General features: G+C 33.9%; 1 protein-coding gene across 21 annotated transcripts in view; it reads left to right on the top strand.

Moving 5' to 3' along the window:
* NPY5R (neuropeptide Y receptor Y5) overlaps positions 1-23,482 on the top strand; it is a 170,267-nt gene that overhangs the window by 2,067 nt on the left and 144,718 nt on the right. For 13 of the 21 annotated variants that reach the window (XR_008912950.1, XR_008912944.1, XR_008912941.1 and 10 more), the window contains 2 exons: positions 3,736-3,805; positions 6,816-6,911. The gene's annotated coding sequence lies outside the window, so the exon portion shown is untranslated. Of the gene's footprint in view, positions 1-3,735; positions 3,806-6,815; positions 6,912-8,241; positions 8,387-11,334; positions 11,361-23,482 lie in introns of all 21 variants that reach the window. The other 8 variants (XR_008912948.1, XR_008912949.1, XR_008912947.1 and 5 more) reach the window with 2 other exon arrangements.

Genomic DNA, 23,482 nt, shown 5'->3' on the forward strand with positions numbered 1-23,482 from the left:
AATTTGAGTTATGAAAACTATGAATTTTTGGTTGTAAAGAGATCAGATTTGATAATATAGAATTGTTCTTCTATTGCTTATAGATGTTTGTTTAGCAAAGTAACAAGCAGCAATTAATATTTTACTTGTGATAGAATAAACCTTTGCAGTACCTGGCAGAGACTTTGTTAAATTGCACCTGCATTAAGGTTAACTCTATATCTTCCTTTGGTGTGTTTCAGATTTCTAGATAAATCTGATATATGCCACCCACAGAAAAGAAATGGTAAATCAACATCACTTTTGTCTTCTAAAGACCTCCAAAATGTAATGTTATTTTCTTGTTTGTTAGCATAATTTTAAAACCAGTTGATTGATTAGCATAGAGAATCACTGATCTTCATAGGTCATGGAAAAGACCCAATAATTTAGGTTAGAATAGTAAATACAAAAGAATTCTAATGTTTATTTTATTATGAATTAGGCATCTGGAAGAAAAAATGCTAACTTAATGGAGGCTAGATGTTGATGTATGACTTAAGGCAAAAAATCACCTACGTAGTAGGTGCTCATTTGGGTCCTAGGCCCTGGAAGACATGCAATTTGCCATTCTTACCTTTCAGCTTGCTTTTGAAGGTAAGGGAAAAATAAGGATTGATGTTGTTTGGGCATTTATGAAGGTGGGGGCTGCATTGGATGCTATATAAAAATACATGTAATGCAACAGGTAATTTATTAAGTACTTGTTGCTAGGTCTTGAAAGACAAAAGGATGTAGTTCCTGCACTCAAAGAATTTAAAGCCTAGTAATGGAATAAAATAATACAGGTAGTTATAATACACATTGTAACATGATATGTACTGCATTATAGAATTATAAAACAATATTCTGTGTGGTATACAGGGAAAAGTTGTTAAGAAAGATGGCTTGGAGAAGGTGGGTTTTGAGTTAGGGTCTTAAAATATGGCAGAAAATTAAATTAAGCAAAGGAAGAGGAAGATGTGCTTTGGTGATGAAATAAATGGTTTATTTTAAGTGATGGTTGTTAAGGAGATTGTTGCTCAAGGTCATAAAGCTAATAAATGATAGGGCTTTGAATGGCAGCCTATGAAGTTTAGACAATAAGGAACCATTAAAGGTTTTCAAGTATGAGAATGCCATAAGCTGAAATCTACTTAAAGATTCATCTGGTGTCCAAGTATTATATGGATTGGAGAAAGGCAGATCAGCTTAGAGACTGTTATACTCATTAGGACTTGAAAAATGGTGGAGGAAATGAAAAAGGAAGGGATAGGTGCCAGAACTATTTCACTAGTAGAATTTAATAAGATTTTGGTGGGGCGTTAGAAAAGGCAAGGTCAAGGATTGCTCTGTATTGAAGCTCTGTCTTCATTTATAGGGTTGAACTTTGCCCCACCCTGATTTTCCTCTTTGGTAATTTATGGACTTCATGGTATGTGTTAAAATTGTCCTCTTTTTTAAAGTAAATATTCAAAGGAAGATGTTTATTAATCATGTTATTGTAATTCTAGAATTCCAGCAGTAATAATGGTGGAAATATAGAGTTTTTTAAAAGGAAGAGAAACCAAGTCTCTCAGAAATCCTTGTGTAGATCATTGATCCTTACATAACTCAGTCGTTCAGGCAAAGCTCCACTAGAGTGTACCCTAGTTCGGTAGGAAGAACTGATTTACTCTTTGGCATTGAATACTGCAAAATATTGTGCAACATTTGCTAGACATATATTTCTTTAATAATGGATTGTCCATCTGTATAGAGAGAATAGTGGTTGGTTAATCACGTTCTAGCCTTAAATATTTTTTACAATTTTTTCTTCAAATTGAGGCTGTTTATTGGAGATAATCATAGAAGGGATTACTATTTAGGTAGGATTGGTTTAGATAACTTCTGAGGCCCTTTCCTACTATGAAAGTCTGATTTTTCTATTAAATATGCCCATTATTTATATCTTTTAGTTTTGTAGAGTATAGAGAATGTGTATATGTGGAGTCCAGGGACCCAAGATGGAGGCAGGGATGAAGACAGTGGGGGCGTTAGACTGAGTGTTTACCAACCGTCTGCATGAAATTCAAGAGAGGGAGACATGGAAACCTGACATGCATATATATGTGCTTATGTAACCAACTGCAGTGCCACTTGTTACCCAGCAAGTCCTTACCTAACCCTTTGCCTATCCTCCCCGCAGTCAACCCAATCCTCGTCCCCCAAAGCTACCAAGACAGATGATCTATATTCTAAAAATCTCAATTATTTCATAGTTTGCAGGGACTTAAATTTTTTTTTTCAGACCTCTTATTACAAGCTATGCTATCTTGTTACCACCATTTACCAACCAATTGCATAGAGCAGAATGAAATTGTACCATGAACAGCTATTTTTCTGGATATCGTGGCTAAAAGCAACAAGTTTAAAATACCTACTTTGCTTAATTTTAGTTTATTTACAGTTATATCTGAAATTATTTCCCTCTTTTCCACATTTGCCAATAGATCCATTTCTTAGAACTATACCTTTCCATTATTATTCATGTTTCATATTTGCAGTTATATAAATGGAACTTTAAAAAAAAGGTTTTACTTTTAATAAAATGAGATGGAAATTGTATGAAAGAGAGCCAGTAGTTGAGAATCTCAGGAATTAGATTATAGATGTAACAATTTGTTGCTCCTGAAAGAATGCTTTAAAGTGAATGTTTTAAAGCAAATGCTTTGTTCTTGCCAAAGGCAACCATTTTGAAAGCAGATGGATCATATTTGTGAGGAAGACCAAAGAAGGGTTCATTTATAAATACTTTGCCTTTCTATAGTTATCTAATAAGAGTATAAATTCATTAGCTTAACTCAATGCTTTGCACATAGTAGGTAGGCACTTAAAATGCTTATCGTATTTAATTAAATCTAAATCCAAGTGAACTGATAAATGTATAACATTATTTTTTTCTATAAGTTGTATCCTTTTGCTACTGGATTTTTTATATATGTTGGATACAATGTATTAATCATCTCATAATAATTAATTTTTTAAATTTAGAATTTTGACCTCTAGAAGATTGTTTTAAATTAATTACTATGCTCCTTATTCCTTTAAATATATTAAAACTCTATTTGATTAGCCTTACCTAAACACTGGAGAGCTAAAGATCTGTTTGATATTTGTAATATGGAAGGTTAAAAAAATAAACACATTTTACAATCTTGTCTGATTTATATATTTAGGTATACAAATTTACATCTTTTCCTGTACTTCAAAATCTTATACATATAAAGTTCAAGTTACTTGTGTTTTGCTGACCTTGAAAGTTCTTATGAAAATACTTGCAAATATTTATTTTTTTGGAACAAATGCTGGTAAAATTGTGTTTATTAACTCAAACAATTCTGATTTTATCCAAATGATATGTTAAGTCTTTGGGAAAGACCTCCTTTGTAATTCAAAGATTTGAATGGCCTACTTTATACAATCTCATACCACCTGTGACATGAACCAGCAATATAGTCTTCTTGATTTTTATATCATACCATCTTTTTATCTGTTCCTAAAGCTAACACTTTGATCCCACTTAGTTTCCCCTAATTACAAAAAAGAAAATTGGTTGTCCAAGAAAATATTTTCACAATTTTCCCAATAAACTTATTAAAAGAAGAGCTAAACCCTCAAATATGAATATTTTATTAAAAATTTCAAAAATTTTTTTTAACACTTAACAAAAGCAAGAATTATTTTTTTTCTTTTTAGACAATTGCACCTTAATACGGACATAGGAAATCTTTCAGGAGGAGGACATTGAGAACTTGTTCTCATTGAGGTAGGTATTTCTGCCCATCTGGAAATAACCACAGTTAGATTTAGGAAGGAAATTATATTGCTTAATTAGATCTTACCTAGATGTTTGCAAATGTAAATTTATGTGCCTCTGTAGGGTTGGCACTCATGTAGTTTTAGCCCTTTTTCTAAAGCTGTGAGTGCATGAAGACTTGATGACTCAAAAACAATCCTTTTCACAACCCTCCCCCCCCCCAAAAAAAAAATTCTGGGCCTTGGGTTCAATGGTCTTTATATTCTTTCTTCCAAGTTCAGGCTTTGTCTAACCATTCCATATTCATTGCTGTAAACTGAGTAATGTTGGAATCAGCTGACTATAGTCTCCCTTCGGGTAAAGGTCATAGCATATTTTACTGTTTGGTTGACAAAAATTGAGGAATGAATGGTTTTTCCATTTGTTTAAACATGATCTCCTTAGGAGGGTGATTACATGTAACACATTGAAATGAGAATATTTCTATCTAGTTACACTATATGTTATATTTCATAATTAAATTGTGCTAATATAATGTAACATTGAGTACTTCCTGACAAGTCAGGTAAGTTTTTAAATTATAGTTTTATATTAGTATAAAAGAATGTATAGACCATAAAAGTCTGAAACTATAGACTTGGATAGTCACAACTTGAAGGTACCATTTGATGCCCTCTAATGCCTCTTATAGCTTTAAATAACTATGATCCAGTGACTTTGATTTTTGTTGGCCTGGCCTTGTCAGCCCCATCATTCTACAGATTACAAACAAGAGCTCTAAAGAGGTAAAGTTATTCAGTATCACACAGCTGGTGGAACCCATATCAGATACTCTGATTCCCAGCACAGAATTCATTCCAATATATCATATTGCAGCTTTGAGAAAGATCTGAGGATTTTTCTCACATCATTTGAAGTGTTTTATGCATATGAATCATATCTCTAATCTTATTTTTTTAGTTGTTAAGAAAAGTTATCTGATAGCTAAAGATTATCTTAGTTTCTGAAAAAGTTTTATCAAATCATTGCATTTCTCTTTGTGATATATTAATTGATATTTTATTCATTAAACCTAACATGGATTAAGTATGCTCATAAATAATACTTTGGTAGTTGTTAGAAATATAAAAATCACCCACAACAGTCCTTGCTCTCAAGAAGCTTAACATCTAGCAAGGGACATAGAAATATAAACAAATAATTGCCTTTTGGGGGAAGAGGGTTTTCAGACTTGTGTTTTTATTGTAGTAGGGAATTATTTCTAAGGAAATTCCCTCTTCAGCACCTTTTAAGTATTTTACCCTTCTTGAGAGTTACCTGAAGGCATTAAAAGGCTAAATGAATTGGCCAGGGTAACACAGCAAGTATGTATCAGAGCTGGAAATTGGACTCAGGTCTTCCTGATTCCAAAGTTAGCACTTAAGTACATAGGAGAGAGGTAAGTGGCATGAAAAAATTTAGAACAGATCACATCTTGTTTGGAATGGGATCAAGGTAAGAGGATGTATATCAAGGCTGATAAGACATTTGAACTAGATTTTATAGGAAAATAATTTAAAAGTTTGGGAATGTATTGTGCATATTAGGATTAGGTTGTGGATCCATTTCAAACATGGGAGGTATTTTGGGGAGAATTATAGGACAAGAGCTGAGAATAGTAAATAATCCAGTTTGTCAGAAACATAGAAAACCTAAAGGGGAATAATGTGAAGAAAGGCAAATTGACCAGAATAGTGTTCAATAGGCCCTGAGAAGCCAACAAAGGTACCAGCAAAGGAAGACGATAGGAGGCTATAGCATAAGAAAGATGTAATGGGGACATAAAGAAGGATAATTGTGGTGACAATCAAAAGGAAGGATAGATGAAAGAGGTAAGAAACAAAATCAGTGGATTTAGCAATTACTTATATGGTATGGGTATTAAGGGGAGTGATGAAAAAGTTGAGAAAGTTAGTTTGTTCAGGGGTCTGTTCTTCTCCTCAAAATACTTTTAAAAGGAGATTTTTCCAGGGCTGAAATCATGAGGAAGTGAACAATAGAATATTAAAGGGGGTGAGGATTCAAGAATGGAGGAGGGTTTGTGAACAAAACGACTTGAACGTAGAATCAAGACTAAGAGAGGGAAATGATACCAGAATAGTGGCGATGGACCAGGAAAATAGAATTTAAGGAATTGGTGGTCATAAGGAGGGAACAGCAAGGTCAAAAGGGGTGAACTTGTGAAAAGTAAAAGGGTAGACACTATGCTCAGAAAAAAAAGACATCTGAGAATTCAGTAACTGAGATTCAGTCATTTCAAATATTGTACCAGTGAATGATTGAAACAGTGAAGATGGAGGTCAGTAAAAATTGAAGAGGTTAGAGAATGGAGAGGCCAAAGCATTTGATGAGTCATCAGCATTAATAGCAAAGTCATCAAGGATGATAGTATAGCATAGAGAAAAGAAAGTGTTGTTGAAAAAGGCAAGAATTTATAGATGGTGTCAATGCCAAAGATCAGAATGGTTTAATTGAATAGTTTGAATTTTAGTGGGAAATGGGTTTTTGAAGATGGTGTCAGAGTAAAGGTCCGAAAATGGCAATGGGAGAGTAAATTCCTCCTTCTGGCACAAATAAGGCAAGGGAAATAAGAGGAGTGGCCAGCATTGGACACTGTACTAAAGGATGCAGTACCCTTATGGGAGTGCCAAGTTTTAGTTAATACTAGAAAGTAGGAAGAACTTAAGAGGAAGAGTCAGAATAAAATGGAGTCTGTTGACAGTAAAATGGGTATTGCAAAAGGAGATGGGAAATACGGAGCAGTTTGCTGAGATGGGTACTATGGGGAAAAGTAATAAAGAATGGGACTTACACTCATTGGGTTAAGCAAGATGAAAGAAGTAGGAAATTAGGCAGTTAAGGGATTGTGGAGGGATGTGTTAGCCACAGGAAAGGAAGAGAAGTGGGTAGACAGTAAATCAATTTCATAGTTTTAATTAGACTGTTTATATGATGGAGCCTTCTCTAATCAATCCCTCAGGTGGCTTCCAGTGGTTTGATTGCAACCGGATGAGTCAGTGGTTTGGGTTCTGGAACAGGAACTGAATCAGTCTACCTTCAAGAATGGCTTCTCCAGGTAACTTATAGTTATTGATTGTAGCTAGGCAGGGAAAGAAGCTTTAATAACTCAATGTTATTGTATTTGTCTAACCAGATAATTGAACAGCAGACCAAAATATTGAAATTTAATCAATGCAGATACTACCACATTTGGATGCAGATATATGATCTATTTCATATATTTTGGGGGGTTGAGTCCAAACAAGGAATAGACAAAAAATGGGATCTAGAGCATAAAATGCAATATGGTACAATAAGAGTTATAGTTTAATGTAGTTCAAAATATCTGTGCTATCATCAGTGTATGGATACTCCCTATAGTGATACAAGTTGTAAAGCCATGTGTTCTTTAATAGATGGCTTGATGAGTTGTGGTCAGAAAACAAAACAAAACTGGGAGCCATCTTTCTGAGAAGCCTCCCTGAACTTAGCTATTTCTCAAATAACAGACACATAGTCCATCATTAGCTCATATTTGAAGTTTCTAACTTGGTAGGGCCTGCCAGAGCTTTTGTTCCCCTGGCATAATCTTCAAGAATCTAGGGTCTGATATTTAATGAAGGGTTTAAATATTAATACTTACAAATGCCTATACTTTTGATATTTCCAAATTTCATACCTCATCTTGTGTGTCACAGTGAAGGCTCAAAGCCTCCTATAGACAAAAATATATGGGGGAAATACAGTTAAAAAAATTTGGAGTATTTGTATGCTTTCTCTAATCTTTTGTTAAGATCCCATGCTTTTGCTCATAAACCAGCCCCTTTCCATTTGGAGATTTGGATTCAATTCCCAATCTGTGCTAGTATGAGAAGATTTTCCAATTTTTTCCCAGTTTGCTTGAAACAACCATAAAATGACCTGCTGTATACTATTGTAACCAAGACTCAACCAAGTGTTATTTCAGTCAAAACAAATCTGGTATAGAAAATAAAGAACAGACCTCGGAACCTGGAAGACTTGGTTTGTGTCCTGTCTCTGATACATACTGGCCCTGTGACCCTGGGCAAGTCCCTTCCTCTCAGTCTTCTAGGCAACTATATAAGACGAATAAATTCCAGAGAATGGGCTACCTTGACATTGTTAGGGGAGTTCCCTATACCAAGGAAATCACAGAACCAGTTCCTATCCCAGGTCCTAGAACTAGGAAAATGATTTCACTAGATGAGAAATCTATCAGGATTAGAGCATAAAATGTGTATACATATGAACACAGTAGAGTTGAGTGAGGTCAGAGAATAGGTATTGGTTAGAATATAGATTATACAATAGAAAATATGGGAAATATGACTGAGTCTGACTATTAGAGGACTTCAATGCCCAGCTCTGTTTTGTATTTTATTCAGATGGGCAATGTAAAGCCACTGAAGTTTTATGAATGGAGAATGATCTACATTTCTACATTAGGAAAATTATTTTGGCAATAAAGAATGGATTGGAAGAGGTGGAAGCTGGTGACATGAAACTAGTCAAATGGCTAGTGTAATAGAGGTGAGAGGTTTTAAAAATGGAAATTAGGGTGGTATCAGTGTAGGTATAAAAGAAAAGAATAGAGTTGAAGGAAAGGGAGGAATCTAGGATAATTTTCCCATTTCTAGCCTAGGTCACTAGGAGGCTAGTGATGACATTAAGAGAACTGTAGAACTGTGCTGATGCAAAGAAAATGATATTCATGATGATTTCAATCTTTTGTGCTGATTCAAAGTCAATTAAATATCATATTACATGTGCAGAAGGCCTACTAAAAATGTTTTTTTAAATTACCTGTAAATTGCAATAAGACCCTGGATTTAATCTATCAAAGTATTAATTTTCCTTAATTATTCATTATTCTTTTTATGGATTATATCGAAATGTTAAAAAGAGCAGATAGGACACTTGTCAACATCCAAATAACATAGCAATTCTTAAGGAAAATAAAATGAATTGAAGATTTCCCAAATTTCTACAGTTTTCCCCTCATTTAGTTAGATTTACTAACCAATTTTTTGTTGCATGACATGTTTCCATAGCTACACTGTGGCAGGTTAACAACTGCATAAGTTGATCATAATTCCAAAGAAATGCAACACTATTAGAGAAGAATATCTTAGGTTTGACTTGGCATAGTATTAATACATATTATTGCAATCTCTGGAAATTAAAAAAAAAAACTTAATGACTGCTAGAATCCCAACATGCATATTAGGCATAATACAACTATTTGGTTCTCTTCTTTTATTCCATATTGCTAACTCTAACTCTATTACTGATAACCTGAACGAATGAAATCTAGTTTTCTTATATTTGAACAAAGCTAATGAGACTTAAGAACATTTTGTAATTATTTCCTCTCCTTGTGAATGTGTGCAATTTGTGTTTCAAGTATCAATTTTGTTTTTCTTTGACCATTAGAAACAATTGTTTTATAGCTCAAGGATATTCACCTAATTTTCTAGAGAAAATGGCTTATAAAACCATTGTTTCTGACCACCAATTTTCTATGGTCCTTAATCTAAGTTGTAGTTTATACTGTATCCAATGGAGACTGAACAGTTCAGGTGGTACACCCTCCATGACTTGTTCTTAGATCTCTGTGGCTATAAGTGATCCATTAATTCCTCCTCTTTTTCTTTTCTTTTTCTCTCTTTCTACTTCAAAGAATTCTCATATCCTCAATAGAGTTAAAACTTTTTCTAACAGAGTTACTTGAGTACAGATCTCATCTCCATATGAGATTATAAACTCCTTAAAGGTGGGAAGTATGTCATTTTTAATACATGTGCCTTGCACATAGTAGGTATTTAATAAGTTAGTATTGCCTTCATTCAAACACATGCAAAGAAATATGCATTCTTGATATTTAATTTAAATTTAATATAACATATTATAATACATATTATACCATAGCTTACCAAAAATGATTCTAAGTAGAGATTTCATTCTAAATAGAAAAATAAGTGCTTTTGATAGATGTACCCATTAAAAATACATATTAATCTCTTCAATAACTCTTTATTACTTATTTTTTCTTTGATAAATCAATCATTTGATGGCTTAGAGATATTAGCTCCATTTTCTAGAAGATGTATAAAGTCATTGCTTTGACCTATATGTTTATCAGCTATTTCCTTTGTTTATAACAAAGAAGAAAAAAAGCATACCTGGCCTCCAATGTGATATAAAGTCTATGTTATTTAATATCTGTATTAATTGAAAACATTATAGATAGTTTGAATAATATTTACAGTAATCATTACAAAAGTTCATTAAAAGGCTATGGTTGCTTCAAGTAGTCTGGGAAATGATGAAAAATCCTTTTAAGCCCAGTGCAGACCAGGAAATGGTTCTATCTATTCAGTGAAAAAGTGCCCATTTATGGGTGAAAGTATGGATTCCTAGCAGAACTGGGAAGAAGCATTTGTTTGCCCTAAACAAGGTTTGAAAATTGTACCTCACTGTATTTTCCTGTCCTAAAACACGGAAGGCTTTTATTTAATGCTCACATATGCAATAGTTTGTGAAATCACACTCTCACACACACACACACACACACACACACTCACTCACTTGTATTGCTGGGTCATTTTATTAATTCCATTAAATAAATCTTTGTTGGAAGATTATAAAAACTTTCTACTGCATAGAAACTTGGAATTTGTTCAAAATTCTAATAATTAAAGATGAATGTTACATGTTAGTTGCTATAAACATGAGGTCAGTAATTATTAATATCACTAAATGTTTTCATTAATGAAGTGTGCATATTTATACATTTTATCTAGTAAACCTAACTACTAGTAGCAGTAAATGTCCATCAGTGGCAATGTGATAAAAAAAAAAGTAGAACATATTTTATCATTTAAAAAGGGAGCCTAATAATTGTGCCATTGACAAGAGTAGACTACTAAAATTTTGAAGGTGAATTATCATTTTTAGGTCATCTGCATGCCATAGAATTAAGATGAAGGGGGCAGCGGGGTAGCTCAGTGGATTGAGAGCCAGGCCTAGAGACGGGGGGGTCCTAGGTTCAAATCTGGCCTCAGCCACTTCCTAGCTGTGTGACTGGGCAAGTCACTTGATCCCCATTGCCTAGCCCTTACCACTCTTCTGCCTTGGAGCCAATACACGGTATTGACTCCAAGACGGAAGGTAAGGGTTTAAAAAAAAAAAAGAATTAAGATGAAGTTGATTTCTAAATAGGATCTTAACTTGGTTGAGACCAGAAACAGTCCAATTATGTTCAGAATCACGTTTTAACTTTTATAAACACATAGAAATATATACATAAACCTAAATCATTGTAACTTCCACACATGCCTATTTTCAAGCACTTCATATGAGGGCTTGTGGTAGATAAAGGTGGGAACTAACTGGGACTCCTACCATCCTCTAACTACCATTTGACTTTCCCTTCTTGCACTCGCTCCAAACCATCCACTACTACAATCTATGTGGAGGGAGAAGAGGAGTGAAGGATGAAAAGGTAAGGTGGGAAGGCAGGGATGAGGGAGGGAAAGGTAGAAAATGGATTTTCTTGAGGGGTTTCCTCTGATAAATGGAAGAATAGAATAAAGAGTGACAGAAGCTGAAGAACTCTGTGTCATCATTTATCCTCTCATCCTTGCTCTCGTCTCAGATGAAGAAGTGGCCCTCCTCTTTGCCAAGGCTAACCCTGACACTTGTGGCCTTGATCCCATTTGTTCTGGTTCCCTCTAGGGGTCTTGATATATATATAGTGGTTCTCTCTCATTTCAAGTTCCTCCTCTCTCAGCTCTTTCCTGAAAACGAATATACTTAAGTTTCTCCTATCCTTTAAAACATACACCATCCCTTGATTCTGTAATCCCCTCAAGAAATTGTCCTAAATCTTTCCTCCACTGTCTCCTTCACTGCTAATCATCAAGAAAGATTAGTATGCACTTACTACTCCACTCACTCTTCACAGTCTCTTAAAATCTGGCTTCTGACTTCACTTGATTCTGAAATTGCTTTCTTCAATATCACCAAAAACCTGTTAATTGGCAAATCCAGAGGCCTTTCCTCAGTCCTTATCCTCCTTAATTGTTCTGCAGCATTTGACACTCTTAAATCTTTCCTTTTGTCTTCTTTTTTCCCTTGATTTTCTGTACCACTGCTTTCTCCTTGTTCTCCTCCCACTGGCCTGACCCTACTCCTTGGCTACCAAATTGGTTTATAGTGCCTTCCTTCTGAACTTCTAACTGTAGGAATCCCCCTGGTTCTGTCCTTAACTTTTCTTTAAATTCTCACCTATATTGATCCTATTCATAATTTCACTTATTACCCTCCACTTAAATGAATCACAAGTCGCTGTATTCAGCTCCAATCCTTTCTGAAACTTTAGTCTAGCATCACCTGGGTGTTTGAGTCATATCAAAACCTGGTTAAGAGAAGTCATCTTCCCCCTGCCAAACTGTCAACCTTCCAAACTTATTTCATGGCATCCCAATTTCCTTGGTCACCTACACTCAAAATCCCAAATTTATTTTTGACATTTACTACTTGGTCACCCTTCATATTCATTTCAATTGCATGACCTTTTATTTCCCCTTCCATATTATCTCATATGTGAATAACATGATATAGGGAAAATACAGTGGATTTGGAGTCAAATGCCTTGATTTCAACTTTAACTCTGTTCCTCAGTAGACATGTAACTGACCATAGAAAAATCAACCGACCTCTATAGTCCTAAGTTTCCACATCTATTACATGAAACTATTAAACTAGATAATCTATTATTCCTAAATCTGTTGATCATTTAATCATGTGAATCCTGAATTTGAGTCATATGAATATGGATCTAGAGCATGAAGGACCATGGAATCCGTCTAGTTCAACTCTCTCATTTGGCACATGAAGAAATATGCCCAAGGAAGTTAAGAGACTTGCCTAAGGCTACACAGGGTAGTAAGTGTCCTATCTCTACAACTTACTATCCATGTAATCTTACACAGGAGGAGGATGGACTAGATGATATCCAAGGGCACTTCCAAGTTCTAAATCTTGTGATTCTTCCTACCACCCCTGGTTAGGCTCTCATCTCCACTGGACTACTTCAGTAAATTCTTGCTGCCTGCAGTCTCTCTTTTGTTTCCAATCCATTATTCAAATTGTTTCCAAAATAATTTTCCTGCTGGATAGTTCTGAGAATATTGCATGAACCTGATCATTTTTTCTCCTGTGAAAAAAACCCAGTTGTATTAGTAGATATAGTATACTACCATTGCATCGTAAGGTAATTATTGTCAGACACTATCCCTGTATTGGTTTGTTTTGATTAATTGCATTTCTTTGTTACAAGGGAAGGTTTTCTGGGGGTGGGTTTTTTGGAAAGTGACAGCAATGTAAAATAAAGCATCAATAAAACATTAAAAAAAAAAACCTTTCATTGTTTCCCTATTGCATTTAGGATTAAGTAAAATTATTGTACCTTGACATGTAAGGCTCTCCACATTCTGGCTCCAACCTCTCTTTTCAGACTTACTTTTTATTAATTCTACATTTCATTTAGCTTGAACTACTAGCTTATCCTTGATCTCATTCTGTATTCTCCCACATTTCATACATTTTTGTAGTCTATCCCTCATATCTCAAATACACTTCCTCATTTCAATTCATTTAAAATATCATTGTGCCATGCATTGAGAATATAAAGATAAGAATTAAAATCTGGCTTCAAAGATCTTGTATTTACTGGGTTTCTAGTTTTTAAAATCCTTATCTTCCTTTAAGAAGCAGATCAAGTTCCACTTCTATGAAGATTTCCCTTCAAATGAACTCAATTTCTCTATCCTTTCATTTTTCCTAGAGCATTTTTCAAGACCTCTCCTTTACCCCTTTTCCAATTTACTTTGTCACATTTATTTGCTCCTCCCCTCTTAATTAACTCCCTTCCCTCAGAGTAGATTCAATGCAATTTCATAGATTCATAAACATTCAGAGTTGGAAGGAACCTCAGAGACAATATGGGCTAATCTATTCCAATATAGGAACCATTCCCAGCAGGTGAATTATCTAACTTTAGCCTGAAGACTTCTGTTGACAAGGAAACTACTACACCTCCCAAAACAGTTCATTTTACTTTTGAATATTACTAATCATTAGGATTTTTCTTAAAATGGGTCAAAATTTGACGGTACAACTAATACCCATTGCTCCTATTTCTTACCTCTTTAATTCCATCTTACTAGATTTGGCTCATTGAATTAGACAATCAAGGTCTTTTTGAATTCTGACTTTCTTGTACAGTTATTTCTCTGAACTAGAGCCATTCATCGAAGCAATTTGAACATGGGTAATTTCTGTGAGTTCTAAGAATTTTAAAGAAGAGTTTTGATCAGTTTCTCTAATCACATTTGGTGGAAGCATCTCCATATGAAAGGATATGGTAAAATCAGCATTCACCCTTGGGAGAAGAAAAAATCCACAATATAAGATTTACCTGTCCAAATGTGATTGATTAGGGCATGTTCTTTACAGTTAATGAATGGGGGCCTCAGGATAGGTTCATGAACTCATCAATTAAAAGCTGAGCTTCAAAATTCAGACCAGCTATTTAAGTCCAATCACATCTTTTTTACAGATCAGGAAACTGAGGCCCAGAGGGTTAGGTGACTTGCCTAAGGTTACATTTTTAAAGACCAGAGGCAGGATTTGAATCTAAACTGACTCTGCACAACCAGAAGTGGTTTTTTTTGTTTGTTTGTTTTTTGCCACTTGTAAAAGGAGAGTGGTATTAATTTTAAGTCTGCCCAAATTGATATGGCATGGCATCTATCAATAGGTCTTTCCAGTTTTCCCCTTTTGTATAGGACAAGCCCTATCTACCATACTATCTTGTTTCTAGGGACTTTAGGATGCCAATTGATGGGAAAATGAGATGTCATCTGTTGCCACCCCTTCCAGCTATCTTTCAGCATTCTTATGGTTAATGGAGATGAGATTGGAATACTACCCTTTCCCCAAACTACTTTAGGTCTACTAACAGTGGAAAAGGGAAAACTCAGATATCTAATCTATAACCTCAGATGCTCAATAACTTGGATCTCCACAAACAATTATCTAATGAAATTATAATTGGGGAGACAAGGTGGCGGGGACAGGGGTTCTCAGCTTGTAACATAACAGTTCTGTAGGGGATGGGTAACAAACTTCCAAAGCTCCAAAGTCCTAACACAGGTGAAAAGTTGTATGCATGCATTCATTTTCTAACAAGCTGTATCAATGCATTTTAATTTTTAGAGGAAGAATTGATAGTTACAAAAACTCTTAAGAAGGAAACATAATTACACACATTATAAGGGTTATAACAGCTACCATCCAGATAAGGGCAGTTACATTTAGGGGGTCCTGAAGTACTTTGTCAAATTTCATATCACCAAAAAATTTGTAAATCTTGCCAAATGTGCTTCATTCAAGTCTTCAGAAAATATGAACTAGTTTAGGGTCACAGACACACTGAATCATTCTTCCTCTCTAAGATGATCCTGATCCACTAATGACTTCTATTTGGATTTGATCATTCAACCAGTTCCTAATTCATTAATGACATTTTCCACAATTCTCCATATTTTACATGAGAGAAGATTTTGTCATGTTTTTATTAAATCTAGGTAAACTATATAATATTCTATTGAGCTACGAGTCAAGAAACGTATCAACAAAGAAAATGAAGTTTAAACCCACTATCCTTTCATAGAGATTGAAAAATATTAACTGTAGTAGTAAGATAACAAAATTAAAGGTAGAAACTGGTATGGAGGAGATAAATTAACTCTTCAAATAATGTCAGTTTACTTATAAAACCCCAAAGAATCACTGAAGAAAATAGATTCTATAAAGTGGCATGGTAAACAATAGATATGCAAAATCATCAACACTTCTATATAGTCCTAATAAAAACTAAACCACAAAATGAATAAAACATCTGAAATTATTTATGTGAACTAAGTTGAAAAAGATTGATTTCATGGTTAGTACTTAAACTGATCTATAAATTTAGTACTATACTGATCAAATTCTAGAAGAAATACTTAAAAGATCTAGATAAAATAATACTCCCTCAAATAGTTTGGAGGGAAACGTTTTAGAACCTTAAAAGAAATGGGAAATATTAAGGAAGATAGTATAATACAACCAGATTTTAAATTAGCAAAGCAGTGGTCAGTACTGCTTTTAAAAAAAGCAATAATGAAATAGTTTAAAGAAGAAACAGAAGTCAGTCAAAACACAGGAGCCCCGTATTTAATAACCAAAGAGCTTATCCAAAGCTTAACCTAAAAGCATTAATTACTGGGGAAAGGAATCCCTTTTTTAAAAGAACTGTTAGGAAAATTGGAAATAATTTGACACAAATTAGGTTCATACCAAAATTTTAAATCTAATACCAAAATCAAAATGACCGTGATGACTTTAAAATGCAAAACCATTGTTGAAAAAATTAGAAGAAAAACATCAGATATTTTTCATAACTACAGGGGAAATTTCTAAACAAAGGGGAAAAGTATCAAAATAAAATAGGTAATTTTAATTACATAAAATATCAAACACTTCAGCATGAATTAAATCTATGAAGACAACTCCAAGAACCATTGTCCAGTATATCAACTCTGTTAAAAAAAAATTCAAACTTTAAATGACCACATGAAACACTACAAATATTAAATTTCTTAGTGTCATCTCAAACAACCAAAAGATTATTTTATAATATGTCAGTTGGGTGATATAGCAAGTGGGTAAAGATTGGGCCTGGAGTCAAAGGTACCTAAATATGGTGATACACACTAAATGTGTTGTAGTTTCTGTCAGTCTCAGGTTCCTCATCTGTAAATTTGGAATAAAAACAGCACAAAGTTGTTGTAATAATAGGGTGAACTAATAGTTCTAAAGCACTTTGTGAGCTTTAAAATACTCTTTAAATCCCAGTTTTTGTTGTTATTAAAGCAAGAATAATAATAGTGATATTTAGAGAAAAAAGGTCAAGAATCCTGAGGAAATAATGAAAAAGTATGGGTATATCAACATCAAATCTCAATTTATACTACAAAGCAGTAATCTTCAATTCTGTTTGGTGCTGGTTTATATTTAGGTTTATCAGTGGGACAGATTATTTACATAACATACAAAAGCATATGAATTCAGTAGCAAAATATTCAGTAACCCTAAAGACCCTGCCCCTTGAGATAAGGACTCATTCAGTAAAGATTGTTAAAAATACTAGAAAGCAGTCTGGTAGAAATTAGGTATAGACTAACATCTCATGCCACATTAAATACAAAATGAATATATTACTTAGACATAAAAGATGCTATACACAAATTACAGAGACAAAGATAAGCATGCCTTTCAAATGTAGGAATAGGAGTTCTTCACCAAAGAAGGGATAGAAAAAATAATAGAAGGTAAACAATTTTTATTGACCATTATGGAAAAAAAAAAACACAAAGCCAACATAGTTTAAAATAGAAGGAAAATGAATCTTGGTATTAAGTTATTCTGATAAATATTTCCCAACTCTATATAAGGAACTAATTCAAATTCATAAGAAAAAGTCATTCCTCCAAAACAAATGGTCAAAGGATATGAAGAGACAATTTCCAGAGGAATAAATCTATCAATAACCTTATGAACAATGTTCCAGTCAGAAAGAGAAATGCAAGTCTTGAGATTGTACCTCAAATCCACCAGATTGGCAAAGATGCGAAACCCCCCCCCCGCCCCGTCCCCCTCTTCAAAGTGCAGTTGGAGGTGCTGTGATGAAACAAACACAGTAATTCACTGTTGGGTTTATGTATGAACTGCTCTAAATTCTGGAAAACAGTCTGAAACTGTGCTTCCCCCCAAAACCTTAAATTGTACATGCCCTTTGACCCTGCAATACTACTACTAGGTACATACAAGTTGCTAGGTACATACAAGTTGTGTGCTAGAACCAGCTTAAACCAGCTCATGAGAACCAGTTATTAAATCGTGTCAGCATTTACACCTCAGCAATCAGCATAAGTTATTGTTTTGTTTATTGTTTAGAAGGATGAAAAAATGTTAATGGTGCAGATCAAACCTAAAAACATATCAGGCATACATGTTTGTTTGAGAGCTACTTGTTAAATATTGATCTGCAAACTCCTGCCAATAAGGAGAAAAAGAACTCATATATACATGAGTATTTATAACAATTTCATTTGTTATAGTAAAAAGTGGGAAACTAAGGGGAAGATGTTCATCAATTGGGATATGGCTAATAAATTATGATATGTGAATGTAATGGAATACTATGAAATATAAGAAATGGTGAAATGGATAGTTTTAAAGACACATGGAGGCCTTGTATAAATAAATACAGAACAAAATGACCAGAACCAGGAGAACAATTCATAAAATAACACTAATATAAAAGAAAACAACTTTCAGCAACAACTTTGATCAGTGCAATCACCAACCAGATCCCAGAAGTCTAACAGTGAAGCACCTTCTGACTAAAAAATGATGGTTCCAAGATAGAACATAAGATATATTTTTGGACAAGGCCAATATAAGAATTATTTTGCTTAACTACTGTATGAAGACTCCCTCTAGCCCTTGGCGATTGATGGGAGGACGATAAAGGATAGAGCTAAGGAAATGAAAAAAGAAAGGAAGTTGATTAGGAAATAACATTTCCTATGTCATGTACAATCTTCCTATATTATGTATATTGAAATGCTCATTTTATGTCGTAAGTTAGAAATATTTTTAAAGAAATAGAAATAATGGCAAGAAATTCAAATAAAAACTGAGGTTTTACCTCAGATGATGCAGATGGGCAAATATGACATGAGAACACTAAGTGTTGGAGGAACTGGGGCAATACAGGCACATAGATGCACTTCTGGTTGCCCTGTGAAGTAGCCCCACCATTTTGAATAAGTTTGGATTTATGCCATAAAAGTAATGACATGATATGTTCCTTTGGACATAGCAACCCTACTACTAAATATATACTAGAAGGAAGTAAAAAACAAAAATAAAGGTTCACTATATTCCAACATGTAGCAGTATACTGGTAGCTAAGAACTAGAGACAAAGCGGATACTTATCAATTGGGTAATGACTGAAAAAAAAATGTAGCCTGATAAATGAATGTTATAGAATATTATTACCACGCAGTTAGAAATGACAAATATGAAGAATTCAGAGAAACATGAAGATTTGTATGAATTGATGCTGAACAAACTAAGTGGAATGAAGAAAATAACATACAGTACTACTACAATGTAAATGAAGGTATTATGAAAAGTCAAACTGAGTAACTGAAAAACCTATAAAGGTCTTAGAATACTCTACCAATTCATCCTTGGTGGAGAGGTGAATTGGCCCACCTATTTAAAGTAAACTGGAATTATGCAAATAAAATGAGCAAAATTACCATACATTTTGACTCAGAGATTCTACTGCTAGGCATATGCTCTAAGGCACTTATTTTTTTTAAAGGTCCATATACAGCAAAATACTTGTAGCTATACTTTTTTTGGTAGCAAAAAAGAAAACAAACTTCAGAGCAAAGTAGATGCTCATCAACTGGGGGAAAATTGTGTGCATAGAGGAATATTATTGTGCTACAAAAAACTGATAAATACAAAGAAGTATGAGAAAATTTATACAAAATGATACAAATTAAAAGAACTATGGCAAGGAAAACAATATATAATGACTACAATGGGAATGAAAAGAATAGTAGCCACAAAAAATATTAAAACTAAATGTTGTGAAAATAAAACAAACCCCAAGGAAGAGATATAAGAAGACACACCTCTCCTCTCCTTTATTAAGATCAGGGTCTGAGACTGTTGAACATTGCATGTTGTCAGATTTATTTCAGTGTATTAATGGGTTTTACTGTCTCCTCCCCCACACCTTTTTATCCCTAAATTCTTGCATTATTAAGAACTGGATTTTTAGGAGGGAGGGAGGAATTCAAAGGGGAAATCTAGGCAATGTAAAAACAAAACATAGAAAAAATATTTTAAGAATCATGTTGCCCCTTTTGTGGCAGAAAGACTGGGGCTTAGGAGAGCTTGCAATATACAGTCATTTTATTGTTGGGGATTATTTTTCTTTCTCATAAGAAAAGGTTCATTCTGAAGATAGATCAGATGACTAATATAAAAAGGTACAGTCAACGTAGAATTTAGAAGTCTCCAGTTTATTTAGTTTGGAGGTAGAAACCCCAGGTTTTGACCTTGTCCCAGGAGAGTTTTCTCCCTGAGGGAAGGTCCTACTTCACTGGTCTCAGACTAACAATAGACCTTGAGTTACAGAGCAATAGCGTGTCAGTCTCATAAACCAAAGGTCCTGAGTTTGATCCTCCAAAGGGGAATGTGATACAATGGGAGAAGCATCTAAGGCAAAAAGAGGCATCTGATTGGATTGGCCATCCCCATTCAGAATTAACTCAAGGTCTATTGTTAGCCTATTGTTAGACCTGGGGTTTCTACCTCTAAACTAAATAAACTGGGGACTTCTAGATTCCATGTTGACAGTATCAATAAAACTTAATTTTTTTTTAAGGAAATGTGTTTACTCTGGAATGACATTTTCTAGATGAAATCATGTTGGTTTTCAGGAAACACTATTTCCTTTCCAAGAATTCACAAGCATTCCTTATAATAATATAGTGTAGAATTATATTGAGAATGTAAGTCAAACTGTGGTTTGTAGACTTTCTCCTTTTGGGCAAGAACTATTACTTTTTATGTTTATATGCCTACTGCCTAAGCTAATGTTTACACATAGTAGGTGTTTACTAAATGCTTATTGAATTCACTTGAATTGAAAAATATTACTTCTTTTCCTCTACCACAAAAATTTTTCTTGACTCTATGATTACACTGAAATTGTAAAAGAAAAAATGTTTCAAGTATAGCACAGCATACTCCTGAATACACAATTTCTAAAAAACAGAATGTGGGAATAGCAACACTATTCTTTATATAATGGGTAATTCCTGGCACCTGAACATTTGCATATTTTGCCACTTCTGAAACAATAGTTCTTTAACTATTTTTATGTAGGTCCCTGGTGTTCTAGAATAATATGAAAGGGGATAAAGAGAAGACTGTTTCCTCTTCTTTTCCATTAGAGCATATCTTTATCCTTACATTAAAAAGGATCTTGATATATTAGTCTTGAAGATAAAAATGAAAAATGTAAGGTTAACAACTTTTTAGTGTCTCAAGTGGGTTGGTATATAATTTCTGATGGCTTTTTAGGGCCATACAAAAGTAGTAGTTTCAGGAGTGGGAAAAAAAATACTGAAAAGGCAGAAAACTTGGGTATTATTCCCAATGTTGGCTGACTGTATGACCTTAAGTAAGTCATTTTGGATTTCTCCACTTCATTTTCCTCATTTATAAATGATGTGTGGTCCAAATAATCTCTTTAATTCCTTCACTGAATCACATTCTCCAACTGTGTGAAAAAACCTCCTCCATTTGGTTGCTCCATTGTAGCATAGAGATTATCAAGACTATAACAGTGTAGCAAAAGCCAGTTTTACTAAATTAGAAAGGCTTCCATTACTGTCTTGGAAACAAGAATGTATAATTGGCGTAAGGATCAGCCCAGTTGACTTGAAAACCCAATCACTAGAAGGTTCGTCACAGCCACCAGGTTTCTAGCCATATAATTTAGGACTATTAGTTCATAGAAGGATTGTAGTAGCACTATTGTAGAAGTATAGTGTTGAACTATTAATATTATAAATGTCCTGCTAAACACAAAGAAAAAAATCAATCTTATATGCCTATGATGGCTTATGAGTTTCATTAGTTGGCTATCCCCTTATTTAGGATGTTAATCCATTTTTTTATTCCCTGAGTTTAAACAGAAAGGGTACTTTAAAAATGTCTCTCCTTTGTTTTTTTTGAATTTTCAAAAATTTGAAATGTAAATATTTTTAACATCAAATTATTTCACAGTTTTCTAGAAATTGTTCCTAGTGCTATATCTAAATTTTCAATTTTCATTCTAATCCATATAATACATATAAGTGCAAATGACATGGTTTATTGTCTATTATATTTTTCAACAAATGCAATTTAAGAAATACTTATAAACATCTGGATCCAAATGGAAGATGATAATTTAGGTAGTCCTCAACTTATTTGATAATGCACATTTAGTATTTAGCCAGTTCTACCCATATTATCAAATTGCAAGAAGCATAAAGTACATGATGAATTTAGGTCATTTAGTATGTTCCTAATGTGTTATGCATAAGACTCTCCGTGGCTATCAAATTGAATATGGCACCACGGCTATCTTCTACACTGAACAGCCCCTCCTCCCAAATGTCTCAGCAATACATTCTGTGGAGTCTTGGCTTATTGGCTCAAGTGGCAGAGGAAGGAGGAAGGGGGTAAAGGTAAGCTAAATTAAATAGAGTAGAAATTATTTATTTAAGGTATTGAAGAAAGGAAGAAGATCCTGTTAAATAATGTGTTACTTTTTTGATGTTGGAAATTATCTCTAAAGACAATTCTAAAAAAGGCATTTAAAAGGTTTTGAACAATGATAGTATCATTTGAATATTATTAACTCCCAAGGGAGGATTTAGATTTAGAAAGTTTATATATATATATATATATATATATATATATATATATTTAAATCCTTGTCATCATTACTTTACAGCCATACACTCAACTCTTTAAAATGACTGGTAAAAGGAAAATAGCTTTCTATTGATGGTCACAATCCTCTGTTGGACAACACAGTGAAACATTTGAGAAATATAATTAGGTTTTGTGGATTTGGGATCGAAATAATTATTGTAGGACTTTATGTTTGACCATTATTTAAACCCAAACATTGAGATTTCTGAGGCCAAAATGTAGTGATGGAGGGGGCAGTTACATGGATGCTTCCCAGCTGTGTGACCCTGGACAAGTCTCTTCATCCTCATTGCCTAGCACTTACTGCTCTTCTGCCTTCGAACCAATACATGGTCCTAAGATGGAAAGTAAGGGTTAAAAAAATAAAAAGGTGGTGATAGATATCACAAGAAAACTGTTCCCAGGGCTTCAGAACAAATATTATAACATTTATGCTTTCTTATAAAAAATTAGCTAAAAAAAAGATGGTGCCAAAATGGACATTGGTTTCACAAAAAATAAAGGGCCTGTCCTAAAATCCTCAAAGATGCCTATCAAAAAAAAAAAAATCCCTCCTCCAAACCTAAAATGTGAAGCTTATTGCTTTGGATACTATGATTCAAATTTTATTCTGGCAAACATTAAGTACCTACTATGTACAACGTATTGTGCTAGGTATTAGAAATGCAAGCATAGGACAGAGACCCTGCTGTTAAAGATCACAAGATTGAAAGTTAGATGTTGAAGATCTAGTTCAAAGCTTTGTTTTACATGAGGAAAATGGTTTGTCCATGATCAAGAGTTTTAAATATATTAAATGAAATCTGTGGGCTTGGTTACTGTGTTCTCTTATTTGATATGTGTATATATACACACACAAGTATATATACATATACACACACTTACACAATTCATGGGGTTTTAAACATAAGTGATTGTAATTTGGAGGCTGATT

The sequence above is a fragment of the Monodelphis domestica genome, chromosome 6 (assembly GCF_027887165.1).
Source record: "Monodelphis domestica isolate mMonDom1 chromosome 6, mMonDom1.pri, whole genome shotgun sequence".
Lineage (NCBI taxonomy): Eukaryota > Metazoa > Chordata > Mammalia > Didelphimorphia > Didelphidae > Monodelphis > Monodelphis domestica.